Raw genomic sequence first — 26,999 nt, forward strand, 5'->3', positions numbered from 1 at the left:
ATATGAATTATTTTGCAACTTCCTCTTTTCTCGCAAGCTTGTTTTTGAGGTTTATCCACATTGGTGCATATAACTTTAGTTCTTGTTTTATAAAAAAATTTTACTGAGGTATAATAATTCCAGTGTTTAAAAATTCAACAACTTATTTACTTATACTGGCATTCAAAGGTTGAGGGGACTCCAGGATTTTGCTATCATGAACAATGCTGATCTGTCTACAATAGTACAACAGTAGTGTAAATGTCTGTCTTTAGTGTTTTCACCATATATAAAAGAGTAGAAATGTGGGTCCATTCGATAAGCCCATATTGAACTTTACTAGTTAGTGTGAAAATTTCCAAAGCGGTAGTAAAATGTATACCCCCACCTGAAGTTTCTGTTGATCTATGTCTTTGCCCGTATTTGATTTTAGCTGACTTTTGAATTTTTCCCAGTTTGGCATAAAATGGAATATTTTTGGTTTTAGTTTCTATTCACCAAAATGCTTATGAAGTTGAGCATCTTTTCATGTTCCTGAGCTCTTTGCATATCCTATTGTGTGAAAGATGTCTTTATATTTGCTAATTTCAAGTTATTAAATTGTCTGTTTTTATATGAGTTTTTTATTTTAGATATGAGACACTTGTCAACTAAACGTGTAGCACATTTCCTCTCCAGGGTATAATTTGTGTTTGCATTCTCTTTATGTTACTGATTCGTGAATAAACAGTCTTTAATATAAATTATAATGCATTCAGTTAATGCTTTTAAAATCATACGTTTCCTTATTGTTTGCTTTATAACATTTTCTGCCAACACTTCATCTTTTTTCAAAGGTTAAAGTTAGGATAAAGTATTTTCCAAAAAAAATAAAGTTTTATTGTTTTGTTTTATTATTAGACAGGCATACTTAATTTTATTGTACTTCATCTGAACACATGCCACTGACACTACACTTTTGTTTCTTTTTATAAAATTTTGGGTTTATGGCAACTCTGTGTTGAGCAATTCTGTTAGCAACATTTTTCCAACAGCATGTGCTCATTTTTTCTGTGTTACAGTTAGATAATTTTCAAAACATATCAAAATCGTTCATTATTATTACATCTGTCACGGTGATCTATAATTAGGGATCTTTGACGTTACTGTTGTGTTTTAGGGCACCCATATAAGAAGATGTGCTTAACTGACAAATGTTGTGCGCGTTCTGATGTTCCATCAATCAGTCATTCCCATCTCTTTCCCTCTCCTTACACCGTCCTATTCCCTGAGACACAACAATATTGAAGTCGGGACAATTACAATGGCCTCTGAGTGCTCATGTGAAAGGAAGAGTCGCATATATTTTACTTTAAATCAGAAGCTAAAAATGATTAAATTTAGTGGAGAAGGCATATTGAAAGCAGAGCTTGGCCTAAAGCTAGGTCTCTTGAGCCAACAGCCAAGCTGCAAATGCAAATAAAAAGTTTTTGAAGGAAATTAAAAGTGCTACTCCAATGAACAAACAAATGATAAGAAAGCAAAACAGCTTATTGCTGATATGGAGAAAGTTTGAGTGGTCTAGATAGAAGACCAAACTAACCACAACATTCCCTCAAGCCAAAGCCTAATCCAGAGCAAAGTCCTCTCTTCAATTCTATGAAGGCTGAAAGAGGCAAGGAAGCTACAGAAGAAAAGTTGAACACTAGCAGAGGTTCATTCATGACATTTTAGGGTGAAAAAAAACCCTCTACAACAGGAAAAATGCAAGATGAAGTAGCAAGTGCTGATGTACAAGCTGCAGCAAGTTATGCAGAACATGTAAGATAACTGATGAAGGCGTTTACACTAACAACAGATTTTCATTGCAGACAAACAGCATTCAATTGGAAGAAGATGCCATGTAAGACTTGCATAGCTAGAGAGGGGAAGCCAATGAGTGGCTTCAAAGCTTCAAAGAACAAGCTGACTGTTTTGTTAAGGGCCTAATGCAACAGGAGACTTTAAATTGAAGCTAATGCTATTTACCATTTAAAAAATTCTGGAGCCCTTAAGACTTATGCTAAATCTATTCTGCTGGTGCTCTGTTAATGGAAGAACAAAGCCTGGATGACAGCACACCTTTTTACAGCATGGTTTACAGAATATCTTAAGCCCAATGTTGAGAACTACTGTTCAGAAAAAAGAAATCCTTTCAAAATATTGCTGCTTATTGACAATCACCTGCTGCCTTGACATTGTAACTGACAATGTAGTTCACTGACAATGTAACTATGATAGAGATGTATAGGAGATTAATATTTTTATCCCTGCTAACACAACATGAATTCTTCAGCTCATGGATCAAGCAGTAATTTTGGCTTTCAAGACTTATATTTTAAGAAATATATTTGGGCCGGGTGTGGTGGCTCACACCTGTAATTCCAGCACTTTGGGAGGCCTAGGCAGGGAGATCACAAGGTCAGGAGATCAAGACCATCTGGCTAACACAGTGAAACCCCATCTCTACAAAAAATCAGCCAGGCATGGTGGCACATGCCTGTAGTCCCAGCTACTTGGGAGTCTGAGGCTGGAGAATCACTGGAACCAGGAGGTGGACATTGCAGTAAGCCGAGATCATGTCACTGCACTCCAGCCTGGGTGACAGAGCAAGACTCCATCTCAAAACAGAAAAAAAAAAAAAAGAAATATATTTCATAAGGCTATAGCTGCCATAATAGAGTGAATTATCTGAAGGATTTGGGCAAAACCAATTGAAAACCTTCTGGAAAGTAGTCACCAGTTTAGATGCCATTAAGAACATTTGTGATTCATCAGAGGATGTCAAAATATCAACATTAATAGAAACTTAGAAGTTAATTCCAACCCTCATGGATAACTTTAAGAGAGACTTCAGAGAAGGAAGTAACTGCAGATGGGGTGGAAATAGCAAGAGAATTAGAATTAGAAGTAGAGCCTATGATGGGACCAAATTGCTATAATCTCATGATAAAACTTGAATTAGTGAGGAGTTGTTCCTTATGGATGAGCAAAGAAAGTAGTTTCTTGAGATGGGGTTTATTCCTGCTCAAGATGCTAGGAACACTGTTGAAAGGACAACAAAAGATTTATAATAGTATGTAAACTTAGTTAACACAGCAATGCCAGGGGTTTGAGAGGACTGACTCCAATTTTGAAAGTTCTATGTGTAGGTAAAATGCTGTTGGTAGCATTGTTTGCTATAAACAAATCTTTCATGAAAGGAAAAGTCAACCGATGTGGCAAACTTTATTGTCTTTTTATAAGAAATTGCCACAGTCACTGCAGCCTTCAGCAACCACCATCTGATCAGTTAGCAGCCATCAATATTGGGGTAAGATCCTCCAAGAACAAAAATGTAGCTCACTGAACGCTCAGATTTTCAACAGCAATTTTAGCAATAAAATGTTTTTTAAATATGTACATTTTTTAGACATAGTTCAAAGCAACTTTTCTACACATTGGGAAACAAAAATTTGACTCACTTCTCACTTTTTTGTAATATTCACTTTATTGTGGCCGCCTAGAACTGAACCCACAATATATTTCTGAGATATGCTCGCAATTCATTTGAAATTGATTCTTTAAAATGATATGAGGTGAAAATCAAATTTTATTTTCGTCTACAATGATAATCATTCTTAGATTTTATTGGATATTTTATCCTTTCCCTCTACTCTGGAATATCTGTTCTGAATAAGTAAATTTTTTACATATAAATACTGGTTTGTTTCAGAACTCCGCATTTGTGTTCTATTGGTCTAATTATTTTTTTTTTCACTTATAGCATTTCACCTTAATAATCAAAAATGTATAAGAGACTTTGCTTTCTGATGGAGTTACTTTACACTCTATTTCTAAGGTTATATCTTGGTTATTTTTGAAACTTGATTCGAGTTTTAAAATCAGTTTGTTGAGTTCTACCAATGCACAGTCCAAACTATTGGGATTTTGATTGCATTGGGAGTTCCACTGGAGACATGGAAGACTTTTAGAAAAACTATTTTATAACACTATTTTTTTCTTTTCAGCAAAGACCTTTTTTTACAATTTACAAAAATTGTAAAGTTTTACAATTTTTAAATAAAGAATTTAAACATGTTTTGTTAGATTTATTCACAGGTATTTTACTTTTAAAAATGACTCTAATAAATATTGTACTATTTAAGTACATTTTCTACTTGTTCTTGAAGTAACAAAATCTAATTTTTAATATTTTTAAATTGAAGCATAATGTACATTTAGAAGAGTACAAACATGACAGTGTACAACACAAAGAGTTTTCACAAATGTAATTCATCCATGTACTATCTTCCAGATTAAGGAATACGCAAGAGATCGAAAGCACCCCAATAAGTTCCTCACATGTTGTCTTTCATTATTAGAAATGCCTCCCCACTTCCTGACTAAGAATATTCACTATCTTGATCTCTAAGGGCACTTCTTAATATACATGGAAATACAGTACATGTATTATTATGTCTCTAGTTTCTGCTCCATATCATATTTTTGAGATACATGTTTACTATTGCATCATTGTTAAGCATTTATCATCACTGCAACACTGTTAACAACTTAATGTTAAGTAGCTGTATAGTATTTTATCATGTGAATTTATCAGAATTTATTCATTCTACCTTGATAGGTACCTGGGTGGTTTTCAGCTATTAGACATAGTTCTTCTCTGAAGATTCTAACACATGTCTATTTGTGATTTTTTGCCTGCATTTTTCACAGTGTATAGAGTGGAATGGAATTGTTGCATTATAGGAAATATGCATGTTACACCTGTTAACAGTCAGTTTCCAAAATTTTATGCTAAATTACCTTCCTATCAACAATGTATGATAGTATTGGTTGTTCCTCACGCTCACAAACACTTGATATTTTCAGACCTTTTCATTTTAGCAATTCTGGCAGGTGGGAAGTGCTATCTCAGTGTGATTTTAATTTGCATTTTCTGATAAACAATGGTGAGCATTTTTTTTCATGTCTGCCATCATTTGGATATCATTTCATAAAGTGTCTTTCCAAAATATTTGGCCCATTTTTTTTTTCTCTTTGGTAATCTGTGTTTATTTATTTATTTAAGAGTTTGTTTGGTACTCTAGATCCAAATCCTTTGTTAAATATATGTATTGTAAAATATCTTCTCCTATGATGTGTACTACCTTTCAATTTCTTACCAGTCTGTTTATTAACATAAATTCTGAAATTAATAAAATTCAATCTATAATATTTTTGATAAGCATTTTTGTGTTCTTTAAAAAAAAAATTATGCACTCCCATATCACAAAAATGTTTTCCTAGGCTTACCTCTGAAAATTACATAGTTTTACCTTTTATTTTAAAGTCTTCAGATCAACTAGAATTAATTATTTTGTGAACAGCTTGAGGTAGGGGCGAAAATATATTTTTTAAAAAAATAAATAGCCAATTGCCCAAGCAACACAAAATAAAAATATCAAACTATGCTTTTTGTCACAGTATTGAGGTTCTAGTCTTATGTGCTTCTGTTTCTTAACTATTCTGTTTCATCGCTGAGTTTTTCTATCCTTGTCCCAACACAACTGGACTGTCATGACATCTGGTATTATTAAATCTTCCATGTTTCTTCTTCAATATTGTCTTTGTTGTTCTCGGCTACCTGCATTTCTATATAAATTTTAGAACTGTTTTGTCAATTTTTGCCATACAAGAAGCTTGAGATTTTCTTTGGGATTGTGTTCAAATGTAAATTAATTGGAGGAGAATTGTCATCATTACAATATTGTCTTTTAACTCGTGAACACGGTATATCTCTCCATTTAAGTTTCAAAATTTTTTTCTTAATAATGGTTAGAAGATTTAAGCATAAATGTTTTATGCATCTTGGGATACATTTATTCCTAGATATTTGACATTTCTAGGCTATTTAAATATTTTTACTTTAGTTTCTATTTTTATTTCTTGACAAGTACATAAGGTAAAATTAGTTTTATTTTGTATTGTGTACAAGTAAAAATGTTAAGTTTGCTCATTAGCTCTAATAATTATTTCAGTAAATACTCATAGATTTTGTAGGCTCACAGTATCTTCAAATAATGACAAATTAACATTTTGTTCCCCATTGTTTATGGTTCACTGATACTATTTTTCTTGCTTTATTGTACCAGCTAGAATTTCCAGTGTAGTGATGAATATAAGTTGTGAGAGTAGATATCTTTGTCTTTTTCACTTTTTCAGATGCGGGGGAATGTTTTAAATATTTATCAGTTTGTATAATAATTGCTGCAAATTCTGGCAGATATTTCTTATCATATTGAGGAATTATCTTCGTACTCAAGTTTACTCAGCATTTTTTGGTTTATTTTTTAAAATCATAGCTGGTGTTAGAAGTTTGCTAAATTATTTTGCTGCTTCAGTCAAGAATCTCTTGATTGTATTTATGTGGTGCTTGAGATTGATTTTTTTCAAATGTTGGTCTAACCTTATATATCTCACATATTGTAGCTACTCAAAATTTGGTTCAGATGTTGAGGCCTGGATGAAAAGAATTATTGCTTATGTGAGACTTTCTGGGGCAAGCAGAGTGGCTCCCAAACAAGTTTTAAAATGACTTGAGAAATCCTGATAAAGATATTGACTTGAAATTATTATGGTGATTAGGGGATGGGTCTAGGATGAAGGTTCCCACTCATGGTTTGAATTTTAGATCAGCATCAAAGAAGAAAACAATGCCCTGGTTTTCTTATTAGCTTGTTCCTAATTGAGGCAAAGGGGAAAGAGGGAGGAGTGAAGCTTAAAATCTATCAAGAGTTAAACATCAGAAAATAGAGTCAGACTCTTCATTATAACCTGGAATATATCTCACTGCTTCATGATATATTTTCCTTTTTATAAACCAATGAATTCAATATGCTAGGAGTTTGCTTATATTTTTAGCATCTTATGTTTAGAAAAGAGACTGTTCTGCAATATTCCTTTCTTGTAAGAGCCTTCCAAATTTTAGAATTAAGGTAAAATAGACTCTCAGAATAAGGATGGTTCTCTCTGCTTTTTTCTTCTCTAGAAGATTTGTTTATCTATTTTTGTTCCTAAAACTTTGGAAGACTTCATAGGCAAAACCGTAGAAACCTGAGGTTTTAACTGTAGAAAGGTATAATAATAGTTTGAATTATTTTTGTTGTAAGAATAATATTGATATTTTTTACTTCTCTTTCAGCCAATATTGGTGAGTTGTATTTTTGTGCCATTTTTTTCAAGTTAAATGTATTTATATAAGGTTGTTCATAATATTCTACTGCTATAGTTTAGCTATCTGTAGAATCTACATTCTTAATACTGGTAATGTTTTGTTCTCTACTTATACCTTGAGCAATATTGCTTAGTTAGATCTTCATCAATTTTATTAGTCTTCCCTGGTCCAACTTTTGACTCTACTCATTTTCTGTTTTGAATATTTGTTTTCTATTTTATTGATTTCTGCTATAATTTTTTATAATGTCTTTACTTCTCCAAGTTTGAATTGTTTTTCTTTTTCTTACTCAAAAGTATAGTGAGTTTCATCAGTGTTCTGCTATGGTTTGGCTGTATTCTCACCTGAATCTCATCTTGAATTCCCATGTGTTGTGGGAAGGACCCAGGGGGAGGTAACTGGATGTGGGGCAGGTCTTTCCCATGGTGTTCTTGTCATGGTGGGAGGGTCTCACAAGAAATGATGGTATTATAAGGGCAAGTTTCCCTGCACAAGCTCTTTTTCCTTTGCCTGTTGCCATCATGTAAGACACGACTTGCTCCTCCCTGTCTTCCAGCATGATTGTGATGCTTCCCCAACAGTTAATATGAACTGTAAGTCCATATTAAACCTCTTTCTTTGTACATTGTCAATTCTTGGGTATGTCTTTATCAGCAGCATGAAGACGGACTAATACACGTTGAAAAAAATATATGAATTATGCTGTTATTGGATGCAATATTCTACATAAGTTCCTTAGGTAAAGTTTCAAATATTTTTGTTTATATATTGTATATTCTTTCTGATAATTTTTCCTACTTATGCCTTTAACTGAGAGATATATTAAAGTCCAAGTGTCTGCTGATTTGTCTATTCCTCTTTTAGTTCTGTCAAATTTTGCTTTACATGGTTTTAAGGCATGTTTTATGTGATTCACATTTAAGATTATGTCATCTCCAGTTGATCCTTTTCATTATTAAATGTTCCTATTTTCCCATAGGCTATTTTGTCTACTATTATTACAACTTTATCAGCTTTATTTTTGTTGATATTTGCTCATGTATTACTTTTATATTCAAACTTCATATCTCCTTATAATTAAAGCACCATGAAGTTGGATTTTGTTTTGTTTATTCTAATCTGACGATTTTAGATGACTACAAAAAGTAGTCAATTTACCTTGAATGTAATTACTGACAGAGTTCTAGTTAGCCTCTTACTATGATCTTTAATTTGATTTACCAGTTTTGAGTTACCCTTTTCTCTCTTTCTTTTTTTTTTTTTTTTGCCTGATTTTAGGTTAATCAACTACTTTATTATTTACTTTTTATTTTGTTAACTTTCATTTATTTATTTTTTATTTTTTAGTGATTATCCCAGAGATAATAGCATGCATCCTTGCTCTAAAGGCTTCTGGTATATCCTGCTGTACCTTTTAGAGGTTCATAGTCTCTATTTTTTTCATGAGAACATAAACCAAAAATAATTTCAAATAAATTTGGCTTTTTTCCTTGTACAGAGAATATTTAACATTTGGATTTTTTTAAATGAAAATGTTTTGGCTAACTTTCCTATGAGTTAAGTCTCTTGCTATGGTTACCCAAATGTAATATTTACCATTTTTTTCAAATCAAATTTATTTATATGACGTTGTTCAGAATATTCTGTTATATACCCAAATATCACATTTGGGTAACCATGTGTGGTTTTCATATAAAATTTTAATATGCATTTTTCATATAAACTTTTTTCCTTATGCTTAGATTCCATTATTAAAACAATGAAGGGATTTCTATTTTGTAATATTATTCTTTGCATAATTTAAATTTGGTCCAATAGAACAACTGTCATACCAAGTTTATATTTTTGATTTATTTAAAAATAAAAAAGATATTTCACTCTAATACTGATTAGAAATAGTGGAATAAAATGATTTATCAGCATTCAAGAGTCTATTCATTTAAACAGAATATGTCTTTTAAATTTCTGTTTAATTACCTAAAGCCACACAGTTTCCAACAAAACAAATATTTCTCATCATAAAGTGATTCTAATGATGTAGCATGTCCTAAACCCTTAGAAAAATAGTTTAACACTGTGAAAAATATAAATGGCTATTAAAAAGGAGAAATGGAGGGGTCAAATGGCTGACTAGGAGCAGCTAGTGTGTACCACTCTCACAGAGAGGAGACACAGGCAAGTAAACAATAGCTGTAAAGTGGATTTTCCAGGGCTCCATGTTGGGTTTTCTCAAAGAAGCAACAGCGACCCACAGAGAGCAGAGAGAAGCAGGGCAAGACAGCTGCCCACCTGGGTTTGGAGCAAAGCCAAGGAAAGCTCCCTAACATGGGGAAAAGGTGAGTGAGCTAGAGCCCCCAGGGACTTACACTTCTAACACAGACCTTTGCAATCCTGGGCACAGGCAATTCCCACCGACCAACCCCTGCCAGCCCCAGGGCCTCCAGACAGACAGTGGAAGCTACTTGGAGTCTGGGCATAGCCACAGCTCAGGACCCACATGGAGCCCAAAGGGCCTTGCATCCCTGAGTACCCTGGTGCTAGCTGCTGTAGGCCCACCAACAAAGGAGGCCAGGGTCTCTCATGTCCCCCATGTTAGGGGCCGCATTTATGGTGGTGAGTTGGGAAGGACTGCAGGCTTCACCTCTGCTACACCTCAACCAGGCAAAGCCCAGGTGCCTGGGACTATAGTACAGCTATACCACCCCTAACTGAGCGCTCCCGCCAGTCATGGCTCTCTATTTCTCTGGGACAGCTCCCAGAAGTGACCCATGGGTCTGAGGGAATGTATTCTCTTTCCAGGTCCACAAGGGAGCATAGTTTTAAGTGTAAGAACTTCCTAGCACCATGCCCCACTCCCACCTCTCTCCATCCAGGAGATTTAATGGTCTCTGTTTCAATTTTCATGGGCACGGGAACAATCAAAAGTCAATCACTCCAGCAGAAGTTCTAAGAAACTCCTTTCATTGGCCAGGGGTCTTGGAGAAGGTTTTAACTTGGGGATTTCCTCCAGGTTAAAAGTCACTGTCTCCCTCATCCATGCAGATTTTCCCCTCTGGGGTCCCCTTCTACCCTTGTGGAAGCTGCTTTTCCTCTCCTAAACTCCATCTCTCTCTCAATTCCCTTCCACTCAGTGTGGAAGCTGTCTTTCCTCTCCTGGATTCCATCTTTCTGGATTCTCTCAGTGTGAAAGACCTTTCCTTCTCTGGTTTTCCCCCTCTGGGAACCCTTCTCACTCAGTGAGAGAGTGGGAGACCAAGAACCTGGAAGAACTTCCTCTCAGGGGAGCTGAGGGCTCCCTTGAACCTCTGAACCCCAACAGGCCCACTGCAATTGCTGCTGCCACAGGCCTACCACTATTGCCCTCATGCTGGGGAGGGGGCAGAGAGCCCAAAAACTATAATGAGTCTCTAGCATGGAGTAGAAAAGCAGCCAGACTGTCTTCCATATGGGTACCTGCCCCTTTGTTTTCTTACTGGGCAGGGCCTCCCAACCTGGGTCCCCAGCACAGCTGCCCTATACCCATCTGATCTCTTCAGTCGGTGGTGACTGTGTCTCTTGGGTAGTATTCCCAGAGATAACCAAAAGGCTTTATTCCATTTGACACTGCAATGGTACACCCTTGTTTCCCTCAGGCTAGGGAGCAAACAAAGACCCTGATCACTTTGCTTGCACCTTCAGCATGCCACAGCTGCCCTACAGAGAGGAGGTCAATCTCCTCCCTGAGAGCCCCCAAGTCCCTGCTCTTCACTAGATGAGGCCCCCAGATTGAGCCCCCAGCTGAACATTCCCTTTGGCAGTGGCTCTGTGTCTCTCTGGGGTGGATTTCCCAGAAGCAACTGATAGCCCCTGTGCTATTGCTGATGCCACTGTAGTGGTACACACCCTTGCTGCCACCAGGCTGGAGAAGGACCAAAGGACTTGAATGCTTTACTTGAATCGCCAGCACACCATAGCTCTCCTATGGAGAGGAGGCCAGACTATCTTCCCTGAAAGCCTTTACCAGGCAGCCCTACCCCCACACACACGAGTTTGGGCCTACAATGCAGCCCCACTCCCAACTGAGTGCTCCAATTGGCAATGGATCCACATTTCACTGGGGTGGAACTCCCAGAGACAAGTGACATGCCCTCTGCCACTGACATTCCCAAGGTTTCCACACTTGCTGCTTCCAAGCTGGAGAGAGACTAAAAAGCCTGAACTTGCATCAGGGTTGCAGTATGCAGCCCTGGGGAGACAAGCTGAGGTCTGTGGCAAACACCTGAGTGGAAGAAGAACCCACATTTGCAGAGCACTGAGATGGAGCATGGCTGCAAATGCGCAGGAGTACAAAGGAGTTATGCAGACGAGTAAGAGCCTATATGCTAGCCACTATAAATAAGCATTGACTATTGGATTGCAGTCCAAACTACAACACAAAAAAATTCTTTGCAAATATATACTGCCATGTAAAAGCAAGGGCAGTAATGCAGCCAGAAATCCCCTGCACAAAGCCTTAGCCCTCCAGAAACAAAACCAATTGATTATATTCAAGTTACAACACAGTTAAAGGAATATCATCCCACACAGATGAAAAAGAACCACCACAAGAACTCTAACAATTCTAAAAGCCAGAGTATCTTCTTACCTCCAAATGATTGCAATATCTTCCAAGCAGTGGTTCTTAACCAGACTAAAACGGCTGAAATGACAGAATTCAGAATCTTGGTGGCAGTGAAGATCACTGAGTTCAGCAGACAATTAAAACATCCTGTATCTTTGCTCTTGGTGGGTTATTACACACAATGATTTTAATTGTGGTTACTCTTAAATCCGATTGTACATTACTAGTGCCAGTGCCTTGTTTTTATCTGCTCTGTCTTAATACGGCTAAGGTGTTAGATTTAGTTTTTCTTTTTCAACCAGAATCACCTCTCATCACTCATTTTAAAAAATCTTATTCAGGGGTTGAGGAATTTACAGTTCTGAGCCCAGCTGTCCTTGTCCTATATGTCATAACAGCTGAATATGAAAGACCCGCTTAAATGGGTCAACTGACTGTTTAGTTCAGGGTGTTAAGGACGAGGAAAAGAACTGATATGTTTGAGCACTAACAATGTGCTGTAGTTTACTAGATATTTTCATATACATTATCTGAGTTAATCTTCAATATAACCATGTAAAGTAGGCATTATTTCCCCAGTTTTATTTTGGGGAGGATGATGGGATGAGCAGCAGCAGAGAGGAACTATCCTCTCTGCTAAAAGCTAAACACTGGTCAGGATGACCTGCCTACAGAGAGGAGTTACCCGCTGGGGTCTCCTCTGAGCTGTTCTAACACTCAATAAAGCTCCTCTTCATCTTGCTAAAAAAAAAAAGAGAGAGAGAGAGAGCGCTAGGCAGTGGCCTCCAAGTGCTGCTGGTGGGTGGACAGGCTGAGTCAGTCTCCCACCAGCGGCACTTGGGTGGGGGCCTGCTGAACTTACACGCAGCATTTCAGCTCCTTTCCCCTGACTGAACCACAAAGCCGCTCCTGCTCAGTGTCACCATGACCATGACCAAGGCCAGTAGCAAGGGCGGGAACCTCCACGACAAGCTGGACTGCAAGGACCTGGACCTGAGCCTCAGAGACCTGAATGAGCTCCCGGTGAAGGAGCTGGCTGCCCATCCAAAGGCCACCATATTGTATCTGTCTTGTAATAAACTGACTACTCTACCGTCAGGTAACTGTGGCCTCACACACCTTGTGAAGCTAGAGCTGAGTAAGAACAAGCTGCAGCAGCGCCAGCAGATTTCAGCCGTCTGGTCAACCTCCAGCACCTGGATTTCCTCAACAACAGGCTGGTCACCTTTGCTCAGCTCAAGAACCTGAAGTGGCTGGACCTGAAGGATAAGCCCCTGAATCCTGTCCTGGCCAAGATGGCAGGTGACTGCTTGGATGCGAAGCAGCGTAAGCAGTGTGCAAACAAGACGTCATGGCACACGAAGGCCATGCAGGCAGATCAGCAGCAGGAGACGCAGGCGCAGCTGGAAGTAGAACATGAGGCCGAGAAGAAGCCTGAGGCTAAGCAGCGAGCTGAAGAAGCTCAGGAGCCGGAACTGCGGAAGCGGCAAAAGGCGGCAGAAAAGGGGCGCCGGCAAAAGGAGTAAGATGCCCTCAAAGCAGCCAAGCGGGAGCAGAAGAAACCTAAGAAGGAAACAAATCAGGCCCTGAAATCTAAGTCCAGCTCCCGTCCCTGCAAGCCACCACCCCGGAAGCACACTCATTCCTGGGCTGTGCTGAAGCTGCTGCTGCTGCTCTTTTGTGCAGCGAGAGAGCTGGTTGCTTGTCGGGTGACAGAGCTGCTGCAGCAGCCCTTCTGCATCAGTGTGAACACTATCTATGACAATGCAGTCCAGGGTCTACACCACCATGAGATCCTCCAGTGGGTCTTCCAGACCAACTCTCAGCATGGAGCTTGTTCCCAGAACCTTCTGTCTCCCAGCCTTGGAGCTTGGATTCCTATGAAATTGAGTTCTGCTGGACGCAACCTCTTTTTAGCATCAGACCTACCTGCCATCATCAAATGGCTGCAGATTGGTACATGAGACGTCCTGTTTGTAGGACTTCTTCATTCCCTGGTGGAATGAGGAGAAATGGGAGGTGCCAGGAGGGCGGTTACCTGCATGCCTAAAGGAATAGGCTTGGGGTGGAGAGAGAAAAAACATAGCCTTTTCTAGTTGTTTTACAAAGCCATGTAAAGGCAAGGCTTGTTTCTACTAAATGGTCAGCTGTCACTACATTTATACTTTTGTATGCCACAAACCAATTATTTCATTCCTCCCTGGGCAATCAGGGAAGATCAGGAGGAATTTTTGGGGGACTAGAACACCACACTCAGTAAATCCAGTCTTAATTGGGTGGGGTGGGGAAGAGTATTCCTGTTTTCTTTAGAACCTCAGATATGTTAGCATTTCAGCAGCCATATGAAATCTCTGGCTGTGAAAGGGACTTCATGACCATCCAGTCCAATGTAACACTTGCAGGCATAGAAACTGAGGCCTTCCATGACTTTGCCTAGTCTCCCAGCTAGTTTGAGGCAAAACTGGATTCCCACTCTGGTATTCTTTCTTTCCGTTACATCGTTTTCCCTCCTTTGTAATGTCCTGAGAGACTAGAACTCACACCAGAATTGATTATTTCTCAGGCAAAGCACAGAATCTTTCATGGTAGACAGATTTCATGACTCAGAGAGAGAAATCCCTTGGCATCATCAGGTCTTGGGCAGTTCTTGTGGCATCCTGCCCAACTTATGCGGCTTTCATAAAATGGCAACAGTCCAGGCTCCTTGCCTCAATTTTACAGCATTAACTCCCTAATTGCCAGTGAGCAAGGAGGTGAATCTGTGCAAAGCTACACTGTCTATGACAGCTCTAGTTGTATTTGGTGTGAATAAATACCTCAAAGCAACCTGCTTTTGCAGGTTTGGAATGTCAGCTTCATAAGATACTGAGGTTTAGAATTGTTTGATTCTAGACCTTAACTGAAGGGAATAAATGGAAACAGAGGAAATGAAGGATCATGGAGCTGAGAAGTGGTACATCACCCAATGACTAGCACAAACAAGGATCACACCGTCCATTCTCTTGTCTGCTAGATTAAGCATTCTCTTGCCTCCTTTGCTTCATCTCTTCACCACAACTGGATGGAGGGATCAGAAATAGCTGTGTCATGGTACTCATTCAGTGAAAATTCCCAGTTGCAAGCTCCTTATCTCTCCTGGAGAGAGCAAGAACCTGTCACATTTCAGAGATAGAGAGGGTAGGGTGCAGCCTTTTAGCTCTAGTGACCTGTTTGAATGGGACTGCCATTCATGACTGTCCTGATATTGGAAGAAAGGACTTTGTTAATCTTCTCCCCCATAGCTCTGCTGTGTAGGTCTACACCTTACTCAGAATCACTACACATTCCTTTAGTCTTCCTCTAAGCTCCAGAGCCAATGGTACAAATGCTTTATTGAGCTAAATACATAATATATACAATGAGATTAAGATAATATAGAAATCTGCATAGTCATCATATCCCGTTCCTTGGCCGGTTGAGGCAGCTCAGTGGCTGAGCCCAGTCAAGCCAACTTGCAGCTTCACTCACGGCTTCAAGATCTGATGCTAATTCTTTTGGACTTCTACAGTTATTAAAATTTTTTTGGCCAAAATCTTTTATTATTTAGACCCCTTTAAAATCACTTAATACAAGGGCAAAATTAAAAGTTCAAAAGACGAACAGAATGAGGACCCTTTAAAACATCCAAGTTCTTTTTTAAAGGCAGAAAGAAAATGAAGAGTAAACATGCCCTTAGTAGTGATCCATTTTGAAGACTCTGCTTTGGTCTTGTAGGATTTTGGAGGTACGTTCCTTGGGAATCCAGATAGGATGTCAAATGTGTGGTACCTTATAGTTATAATTCAATGAAATAAAATTACAAAGCAGAGAGGGCTGGGCCTGTTAAGGGAATGCCACTTCTCCAGCACACATACACAAGTATGAAGTTGCTGATATCCAAGATGATTTTCTGCAAAGTGTCCAGGACGGGAATCCAAGCAAAAGAGCTCTGCATCCTGCTGCCCCTCCCCAATTGAAGCACACCTCTCTCTTTGCTACCGCGTTACTTTCATAGTTTTGACTTCATTGCCAATGCTACAGGACCAACCTGAGTAATCTACCAGCACTTTACAATCCTCTCCTTCCAAACAGGGACTCATGTGACAACACCATTTCTGAATCACAATGGAAGCCTCAACACAAGAAGGTTGAGCAGGAATTGTGCCAGCCACCTGTCCCGGTAAGCAAAAGAACTTGACCGTTTGGTACCACTCTTCTATGGGGTTCCTACTGCAACACCTGTGCATGGCAACCACCTCACAGGTCCCTGGCCTGTATGTCCCTGGAGGTGCTGGCTTGAGGCTGACAGCTTACAGCACACCATTAACACGTAGGCTAGAAAGAGCCAGTGCAATAGGAACACTGACTTAGCACAGAATCCCATCCTTGGAGACTTCATAAGATTTGATTCCAGTCAAACACAATTATTCCAGGGTGTATTCCAGAGTGACTCCAAATCAATTTCTAGCTACAGATGGGAATATGAAGTCACTCTGAAATACACCCAAAAAATTATTGTAGTTCAGAAGACCTTGCCGCCTCACCCGCGGGCTTCCCGGGAGTGGCCCATCACCTCCACAGCCTTGCCAGCAGGAGGAACGTTCTCCCGTCTCTCCCAACAGAAGCCTGATGCTGCCGCGGGAGAAACAGAGGCGGCTGTGGGCCTCCTGATGTTTGCCGGCAGCCACGCACCAAAGATTTTTACTGATTTTTTTTCTTTTGGAGCGAGCAAAAGGGACTGGGATTTGCTGGGTGCAGGGGAGGTTACCTCAGGGATGCCTGCCCGGTAGCGGGGAGGGGGTGGGCTGTACTTTAGAGAAACCTCTCTGTTCTTCTGGCAGGCATCCCTGAATGTGGCTTGGACTCCGGCACAGGTCCTCCCATGCAGGTTTCCGGGTATGTTTTCCTTCTCCTCAGCTTCATGGGAAGGGGTCTCCAGTTCCCCCCGGGGTGCCTACATTGACCTCACTAGTCTTGGCATCACCCCATATGGCCTGGGAGACACAAGCTCACTCCATCTGCTCTCGGGGGCTCGGCAGTGCCCGTGTGATCACAACGGCTCCACCTCAGACTCGCCTCTCTCTCTCTTTCTCGTCGCTGAAAGCAGTGTTTGGATGCTGGGGTCCCTGGACTTTGGAGACCCGGGCAAGCCACTGCTTCGCCCACAGAGGACAGAGACCGTGGGCTCATGGCTCAGTGAATTTTCAGCAGACACCACGCCTTGAGACCCATGAAACCTTTCTGTGCCCCAGTGAGCCCCTTCCCGCCTCTCTACATTGTAATCTCATTTCTGCTTACCTGGTGGGATCCGAAGAGGAGTCCGGACAACACATCCGGCGCCCTGAAGCTCCTCCGCCAGGAGCGGGAGGCAGCAGAAGACCACTCAGGGAGGTCCTGAGAACCGGAGTCTTCTGGGTTTGACCTGGGTCTCGCCCACTTCCCTTTTTCAGGCCTCCCCAAACCTGACACTTTCACTGAGGCAGCAGTCCCTGCCGCCATTTTTAAAGGGGTCGCAGCCTTACTTCCCAGAGCCAGGCGCCGGTCGACTCTCCAGTGCGCATGCGCAAGGCAGCTGGTCCTGGCGTCATAGGGACTGCCACAGTTGCCCGGAGATAGGTTCCTGAGACTTGGCAAAGGAGGAGCCCTGTGTATTGATGCGTCAGGGTCGGGGCTCAGACCACTCATCGCCTGGACGTTCACAGTATAGTCTCTGGAGGCCAGAATTCGCGGAGGGTCGACCAGGAGTTAGAAAGCTGAGGCCGAGCGCCGGGGAAGCGGCGCAGGATCCCAGCCTCAGGCCTGCGCAGTCGGGATACAGGTGAGTCTCCCCAAATGTCGTGCCCTTGTCATCTCGAGGACATGTCTGCCTGTGTGCCTGTGGGCTGCTCTCTCACCCGAGGGTCGTAGTAATGGAGAGTAGAACCCCACAGTTTCAAAAGCTGCCGGGGGGCGGGTGTGTGCCACTGCTGTGTGTGTGTGTGTGTGTGCGCGCGCGCGCGCGCGTATGTGTTTGTCTTTCTTATTTCTCTCTCTCTTCTTTCCCGCTCTCTCTCCTTCTTTCTGTGTGCGTCTGCGGGTGGGTGTATATGTTGGGATCCATGTGCCCTGTGTGGTGGAGGGCGGTTTCCTGCACTGCACTTCACCCTTTCTTTTGGTGAGCCACTCCTGGCGTCTCTGGGTCCTGTGGCCAGTTGTCAGTCGTTTTCCCGGAGGTTCCAGTTAAGGGTTGTGAAGGCCTGGGCAACCTGGGGAGCTGCGTTGGACCGCAGGGATTTCAATCACCTTTCCATCCTGAGCGGCCTCTTTTTTAGGACCAAGATATCACACCCCAGCCAAGGACAAAACCCTCACCACAGCTCACCGTCCTCCTGCAGAAGGGGTGCCCACCGACCTCAATAAAGATGGTTCTCACTTCTCTCACCTTTGCCCTCATTGAGAAATCTAGCCATAGCTCGACGCAGGGATGGACAAGGAATCTAAGGAATCCAGTAAAATGATTTAAGAGCTGAAGGACGAAATAGCTATTACAAGAAATAACCAAACTGAACTGATAAGGCTGAGAAGCTTATTACAAGAATTTCATAATACAACCAGAAGTATTTTCATTAGAATTGACTAAGCTGAGGAAAGAATCTCAGAGTTGAAAGACTGATGCTTTGAATCAACTCAGACAAAAAAAAAAAAAAAAGAATTTTAAGAAATTGAACAAAACCTTTGAGAAACATGAAATTCCATAAATAAATCAAATCTACAACTCATTGGTATTCCTGAAAGAAAGCAAAAGAGAGCAAACAACTTAGAAAACATATTTGAGGATATTGTCCATGAAATTTCCCTAACCTCACTAGAGAGGTCAACATTTAAATTCAGAGAACCCCTGTGAAGGCAACCATCCTCAAGACACACAGCCATCAGATTCTCCAAGGCCAACATGAAAGAAAAAATATTGAAGGCAGCTAGAGAGAAGGGGCAGGTTACCACAAGGGAAACCCATCAGGCTAACAGTATACCTTTCAGCAGAAAACCTACAAGCCAGAAGGGTTTGGGGGCTATATTAAGCATCTTTAAATAAAAGAAATTCTAACCAATAATTTCGTATACAGCCAAACTAAGCTGCATAAGCAAAGGAGAAATAAAATCCTTTTAGGCAAGCAAATGCTAGGAAAATCTGCTACCACCAGACCTGCCATGCAAGAGGTCTTTAAGGGAGTGCTAAACACGGAAATGAAAGACTGTTCTTGACCTCTACAAAAACACACTTCAGTGCATACACCACTGACACTACAGAGCAGCTACACAAGTCTACATAACAGCCAGCCAGCAACATAAGGATAGGATCAAATCGACACATATCAATATTCACTTTGAGTGTAAACAGTCTAAATGCCCACTCAAAAAACAAAGAGTGGAAACTTGGATTAAGAAGCAAAACCCAATGATACACTGTCTTCAAAAGACCCATGACACATGCAATAGCACTCATAGGCTCAACATAAATAGGTGACGAAAGGTCTATCAAGAAAAGACTGTTCAAACTTTAAACCAATAGCATTGCCTCTCTTTTTTGTTTTAAATCATTATTTAAACTAACAGTGATTAGAAAAGACAAAAAGGGCATTATATTATAATGAATCATTCACTTCAACAAGAAGACTTAACTGTCTTAAATATATATGAACCCAACACTGGAGTACCCAGATTTATAAAACAAGTTCTTAGAGATATATAAGGAGACTTAGAAAATCACACAATAATAGTGGGAGACTTCAATACCCCAGTGGTAGTATTAGACAGATCACTGAATCAGAAAACTAGCAAGGATATTTGGGACCTAACTCAACACTTGACCAAATGATCTTAACAGATATCTACAGAATATTCCACCCGAAACAACAGAATATACACTCTTGTCATCCACACATGGGAGACTCTAAAATTGAGCACATGCTCAGCTATGAAGCAAATCTCAGCAAATTCAATAAAAACAAAATCATGCCAACCACAGTCTCAGACCACAGTGCAATAAAAATAGAAACCAATACCAAGATGTCAAAAAACTATATGATTACATGGAAATTAAACAATCTGCTCCTGAATGACTTTTGGGCAAACAATAAAATTAACGCAGAAGTCAAGAAATTCTTTGAAACTAATGGAACAATGATAGAACATACCAGAATCTCTGGGACACAGTGAAAGCAATGTTAAGAGAAAAGTTTAATGTACCAAACTCGCAAATCAAAAAGTTAGAAAGATCTCAAATTAACAAACTAACATCACACCTAGAGGAAATTGGGAAAAAAAAAAAAAAAAAAAACACCCAAAACCTAGCAGAAGAGCCGAACTGAATAAAATTGAGATGCGAGAAAGCATACAAAAGATCAATGGAACTAAAAGTTGATAGACCACTAACTAAACTAATTTTAAAAAGAGAGAAGACCCAAATAAACATAATCAGAAATGACAAAGGGGACATTACCGCTGACCTCACAGAAATACTAAACACCCTCAGAGACTACGTGAATACCTCTATGCACACAAACTAGAAAATCTAGAAGAAATGGATAATTTTCTGGAAACACAACCTCCCAAGATTGAACCAGGAAGAAATTTAAACCCTGAAAAGACCAATAACAAGTTCCAAAATTGAATTACTAATAAAATATCTACCAACTAGAAGCAGCCCTGGACCAAAAGGATTCACATCCAAATTCTACTAGACCTATAAAGAAGAGGTGATACCAATCCTACAGAAACTATTTTAAAAAATTGAGGAGGAGGGACTCCTTAACTCACCATGAGGCCTACATGCTCCCATATACGAAGAATCACTATCATTAGAATAACCATACTGACCAAAGCAATAGACCATACTGACCAATCATAGAGACATAACTAAAGCAGAAAAATTCAGACCAATATCCTTGATGAACATAGATGTATAAGTCTTCAATAAAATACTAGAAAACCAAATCAAGAAGTACATCAAATTGATAATCCACCATAATTAAGTAGGCTTTATTCTTGGGATACAAGGTTGATTTGACTATGCAAGTCAGTAAATATGATTCATCAAATAAATAGAATTAAAAAAAAAAAACCCACACACGATCATCTCAATAGTTACAGAAAATGTTCTCAGTAAAATACAATATCTCTTTATGTTAAAAGCTTTCAATAAAATCTAACATCCCATTATGTTAAAACCTTTCAATAACTAGGCATCAAGGGAACATGCTTCAAAGTGATAAGAGCCATCTGTGGCAAACATTATACTAAATGGGCAAAAGTGGAAGCATTCCCCTTAAGAACTAGAACAAGACAAAGATACTCACTCTCATCACTCTTTTTAAACATAGTCCTGGAAGTCCTAGCCAGAGCAATCAGGCAAAAAAAAGAAATAAAAGGTGTGCAAATATGAAGAAAGGAAACCAAATTATCTCTCTTCACAGACAATATAATTTTATACCTAGAAAACCCTATCGTATCTGCCCAAAGACTTCCAGATCTGATAAACAACATCATCAAATTTCAGGATACAAAAACATTGTACAAAATTAGTAACATTTCTATACACCCATAATGTTCAAGCTGAGAGCCAAATCGAGAATGCAGTCCCATTAACAATAGACAAAAAATGAACTAAATGCTTAGGAACACAGATAACCAGGGAAGTGAAATATCTCTACAATGAGAATTACAAAACACTGCTGAAAAAATCGGAGATGACACAAATAAATGGAAAAATATTTTATGCTCCCATAGAGGAGGAATCACTATCATTAGAATAACCATACTGACCAAAGCAATTTACAAATTCCATGCTATTTATATCAAACCACCAATGACATTCTTCACGGAACTAGAAAAAAACTAGTTTAAAATTTATATGGAGCCAATAAAAAGCCTGGGTAGGTAGCCAAGCCAATCCTAAGCAAAAAGAACAAAGCTGAAGGTGTTGTGTTACAAAACTCCAAACAATATTATAGAGTTACAGTAACCAAAACAGCATGGTACTGGTACAAAAACAGACACATAGACCAATGAAACAGGTTAGAGAACCCAGAAATAAAACACACGCCTACAACCATCTGATCTCTGACAAAGCCTATATTATCACGCAATGGGGAAAGGGTTCCCTATTCGATAAATGGTACTGCACAGTTGTTTAGCCATATGTAGAAGATTAAAACTGGATCCCTTCCTTCCACTATGTATAGAAACCAACTCAAGATTGATTAAAGACTTAAGTTGAAAAACTAAAACTATAAATACCCTAGAAGATAACCTAGGAAATACCATTTTGGACATCAGTCCTGGCAAAGGTTTTATGACGAAGTCTCCAAAAGCAATTTCAACAAAAATGAAAATCAACAGGTAGGAAATAATTAAACTAAAGAGCTTCTTGCACAGCAAAATAAACTGTCAACAGAGTAAACAGACAATGTACAGAATGAGAGAAAATAAAATATTTGTGAACTATGCATTCAACAAAGTTTTAATATCCAGCATCTGTAAGAAACTTAAACAAATTGGCAAGCAAAAAACCAAACAACCCCATTAAAAGGGGTCAGAGGCCATGAATAGTCACTTCTGAAAAGAGGACATACATATGGCCAACAAGCATACAAAAAAATGTTCAACATCACTCATCATTAGAGAAATGCAAATCAAAACCATAATGAGATATTATCAGACACCAGTCTGAATGGCTATTACTAAAAAGCCATAAAATAACCCACACTGGAAAGGTTGTGGAGAAATGGGAATGCTTATATGCTATTGGTGGGAATGTAAATTAGTTCAGCCATTGTAAAAGGCAGTTTGGAGATTTCTCATTAGTTCAGCCATTGTGGAAGGCAGTTTGGAGATTTCTCAAAGACTTTAAACAAAACTACCATTTGACCCTTGCAACTTTATTATTGAGCATTTACCCAAAGGAATATAAATTATTCTACCATAAAGATACATGCACATGTGTATTCATTACAGCCCTATTCACAATAGGAGAGACATAGAATCAGTGTTGATGCCCACCAATTGTAGATTAAATAAAGAAAATGTACACATGCACACACCATGGAATACTGTGCAGCCATACAAAAGATCAAAATCATGTCTTTTGCAGCAACATGGATAAAGCCATTATTTGAAGCAATTAACATAGGAACAGAAAACCAAATACCTCATGTTCTCAGTATAAGTGGGAGGTAAAAACTGAGTACACTTGGCCACAAAGAAGGGAACAATAGACACTGGGACTTAGTCAAGGGTAGAGAGTGAGAGGAGTGTGAGGATCAAAACACTACCTATTGGGACTTTGGGAGGCCGAGGCGGGTGGATCACGAGGTCGAGAGATCGAGACCATCCTGGTCAACATGGTGAAACCCCGTCTCTACTAAAAATACAAAAATTCAGCTGGGCGTGGTGACGTGTGCCTGTAATCCCAGCTACTCAGGAGGCTGAGGCAGGAGAATTGCCTGAACCCAGGAGGCGGAGGTTGCTGTGAGCCGAGATAGCGCCATTGCACTCCAGCCTGGGTAACAAGAGCGAAACTCCGTCTCAAAAAAAAAAAAAAAAAAAAAAAAAACACTACCTATTGGGTACTATGCTTAGTACCAGGGTGGTGAAATAATCTGTACACCAAATCCCCATGACATACGATTTACCCATGTGACAAATCTGCATCCCCTGAAAGAATTATGTTTTTATGAGAATGCTTGAACCTAAAATAAAAGTGGGAAAGAAAAAAATTTTGAATTAAAAATTAAAAAATAATAATTTTAAAATAAAAATAAATTATTTCTGTAACTTATCTGGCATAATAAAAATCAAAAAGCCTCGTTAATCATAATGAAAACATTAATGTCTTTGGATATTTAATAGGTAGATTCTACATTTTTATAATTATTCAAGTATAATGGCTCATGCCTGTAATCACAGAACTCTTGAAAGACAAGGTGGGCGGATGACACGAGCCCATGAGTTTGAGACTAGCCTGAGCAACTTGGTGACGGCTCATCTCTACAAAAAGTGCAAAAATTAGCTGTGGTATGTACCTGTAGTCCAAGCTACTAAGGAGGCTGAGGTGGGAGGATCATCTGAGCCCAGGAGGTTGAGGCTGCAGTGCACTGTGATTGCAGTATTGCACTTCAGGCTGGTTGACAGAAACTCTGTCTCAACAAAAAAAAAAAAAATAAAAAATGTAAAAATATTCAAGTATTCTTTATGTGCCTTAAGGTATGCAACTGGAGATGCCTAATTTTTAAAAGTATGGTATCAGTTTACATTTTATTTTATTTTAAAAATTTATGTCTCATGAACAAAAAAAATTGAAGTGTTGTGTAACTATTAAATAAATCAATCATGTTTACCAATTCTATAAAGAGAAACATTTGAAAGTATTGCTTATCATTTCCAACTTAAAAAATATTGGTCATGACCTAATCCAGGTATTTTTGTCTGAAAATGGATGGTGTAATTTTAGTCTTTGTTTCTTGCATTTTTTCCAAGAGAAATATATCTGAATACAACTGTAATATAAACCTTTGATATGTAGCAGCTTTTCCCAAGGCTATCAGTGGGAATAAATATGATATGACAATATGATGTCATCTAAACTGAAAGTTGTATCACCAGCTGGCACAATGGGAAAGAAATGTTTTATTAATCCTATGTTATTTACCTCTTTTTATTACTGCTCCTTCCCCACTTCACCTCATCCAAAAGAAACAGCACAAGCATGCAGACAAACAAAATATCCCCTCAGGTAGAAGCATTAAAATATTTGGACACTTTTTCTTTTCCCACATGACTACTCTTTGGATGCCATATAGTTATACTTTTTTTTTTTAAGAAAAGAGACTGAAATTTCAATCACTCAGCTTAGAAAATTGTTAGTAGTGATAAATTATTTTAGCATTCAAAAATCAAATCTGTTGGCTTACATGACATTTCAAAAAATATCCCATCTCCCTTTGTCTTCCCTTTATGGAGGCTTGACTACAGTTGAAGTTTGAAGCATATAAACTTTAACACTGTGACTGTAGGATGAAATTTGTGAAGAAATGGAAAGAATTGTGTTTTTATGAGATACAGGTAATTATGACAAGATGTACAATGGACATTATAGGTGCTATCCATAAAGTTATAGCTATTAAAATACCTAAACTCAGAAATGTCTGAAATTAATATATCTGGTCATCATTCACTCTTGTATTTAACCTTTAGATTTGTGCTTCAATTCTCAGAATTCAAAAGAAATTCACGTTATTGCCAAACTCATTAGTGTTCCTGAGTCCTCTTTACTTTGTTTCTTCAAATGATCTAACTTTATTAAATACTTTTCTTTTACTTCCTCTACCTTTAACAATTCATTATGCCAGTTTTCATTCTCTGATCTTACAATTTTTTTTACTTTACTTAGATTCCAAAATATGGATAAGAAACTAAGATTTTATTTTGGGTTATATTCTCATTTTCTCTTTTCACCTGCTCTTCAGAATTTCTTATGATCATCAGTATCAGTTCTTCTGTTATCTGTGTTCTCCCTCAGCTCCTGCCAAGAATCACTGTCTAGATAGTCCATATGAATCCCAAATTCAACCATCCTCAAACAATTAAGCATGCCTGCCCCTCCTGATTTTAAAAATATTATTGTTCCTTTTTCTCTTGCTAACCTGCCTGCCATATGAACAAATAGCAATCTTGGAAACTTAGGCTTATTGTTGGCCCTTTCCCCCATGGGTCATATTTCCCAACTTCTATAAATTTTTATTACATTTCACTCAACTCAAGTCCTTCCTTTTGAATCACATTTCTTCGCCTAAGTTTAAGTCCTTCCTGTAATTTGTCTGAACTATTAAAATTGTCTCTTATCTGTTCTTAAAGTTGCTAATCTCTGCCTTTTAATGGATGCTCAGTGACATTACATTTTCTAAAGAATAATTTTAATTATGTCTTTTTCCCTTCTGAAACCTTTAGGGGCTTCCAGATACATGCTGAGTAGGTAAATATCATTCTATATTTTCTTGAAGATACAGAAGCCAGAATCAACATTATGAGGAACCTAATTCTACTCCAGTTCCTGCCATAGACTCTTTCTGGCCTGAATCAATTCTACAAATTTATTTTCCTCATCTAAAAATGAGAAATGTTGCAGTGTTTAGTATAGAAAATAGAAACACATAGGGATTTTAACAAAGAAATTCTTTATACAGATTATTAGATGCTTGTAAAATTTTTGGAAGGGCTAGAGATGACAGGGCTGTCACTAGGTGTCAAAGTAATAGCACTACAATTGCCACCCAGAAATCAGGAAACAATGGAAAATGGTGATCAATTTAATGGCTGCCACCACTCCAAAAACCAGTAACTGGGGAGTAAAACATAGAGTATGATGTCCTCAAGAACCACTGACACAGGAAAGGGAATGACTTCTGCCTTCCTTCTGCCTTCCAGAAATCACGTTTGGATCTCATTGGCAGAGAACCTCAATTATATTCATAAGGCTAGTGGCCAAGGAGTCTAGAAAATTTACAGTCTAACCTTTCAACACATACAATGTAAAGGAAGTATTAAAGATGCTCCTCATGGATTCTGGATGTCGGCAGGCAATATCCAGTCCATGGGGTTGGCTTGATGACTTCAGTGTTCTGTTTCTAACATTCCTTACTTTAGAACAGCTGGCAACAGCTGTGCCAGCTGTGCTGTGCACATTCAGACGCAAAAGCCCAGCCTTCATTCTGGCTCTTTCAATATTATACATGGAATTAGTATAAAGAGATGTCAAGTAATAATATTTTGTAAATAGGTAATCCTACTGATTCTATGTCAGCTTCTGTCCAGTAGAACTAAATATGAGCTGCATATATACCTATTTAGTGGCCATATTTTAAAAAGTTAAAACAGATGAAATTAATTTTAACAACATAGTTTATTTTAATTGTGTATTTAATTCCAATATATAATTAATACAACATAACTAAATGTTTTACATTTTTTTATATTATTGATAATATATGTTTTTAAATTTGTGTGGGTACATAGTAGGGGTATGTATTTATGGAGTACATGAGATAATTTGATACAGGCATAAAATGTGTAATAATCATATCAGGATAAATGTGATATTCATTACCTCAAGAATTTATCCTTTGTGTTACAAAC

At 38.8% G+C, this 26,999-nt stretch overlaps 2 pseudogenes; one reads left to right on the forward strand and one right to left on the reverse strand.

Moving 5' to 3' along the window:
- The first annotated feature begins 12,743 nt into the window (after positions 1 to 12,743).
- Positions 12,744 to 13,781, forward strand: LOC116560835 (annotated as a pseudogene).
- Positions 13,782 to 15,756: 1,975 nt separating this feature from the next.
- On the reverse strand, positions 15,757 to 16,284 carry LOC116560836 (annotated as a pseudogene).
- Between the last annotated feature and the right edge of the window lie 10,715 nt (positions 16,285 to 26,999).

The sequence above is a fragment of the Sapajus apella genome, unplaced genomic scaffold (genome assembly GCF_009761245.1).
Source record: "Sapajus apella isolate SASKATOON/1434 unplaced genomic scaffold, GSC_monkey_1.0 scaffold27, whole genome shotgun sequence".
Taxonomy (NCBI): domain Eukaryota; kingdom Metazoa; phylum Chordata; class Mammalia; order Primates; family Cebidae; genus Sapajus; species Sapajus apella.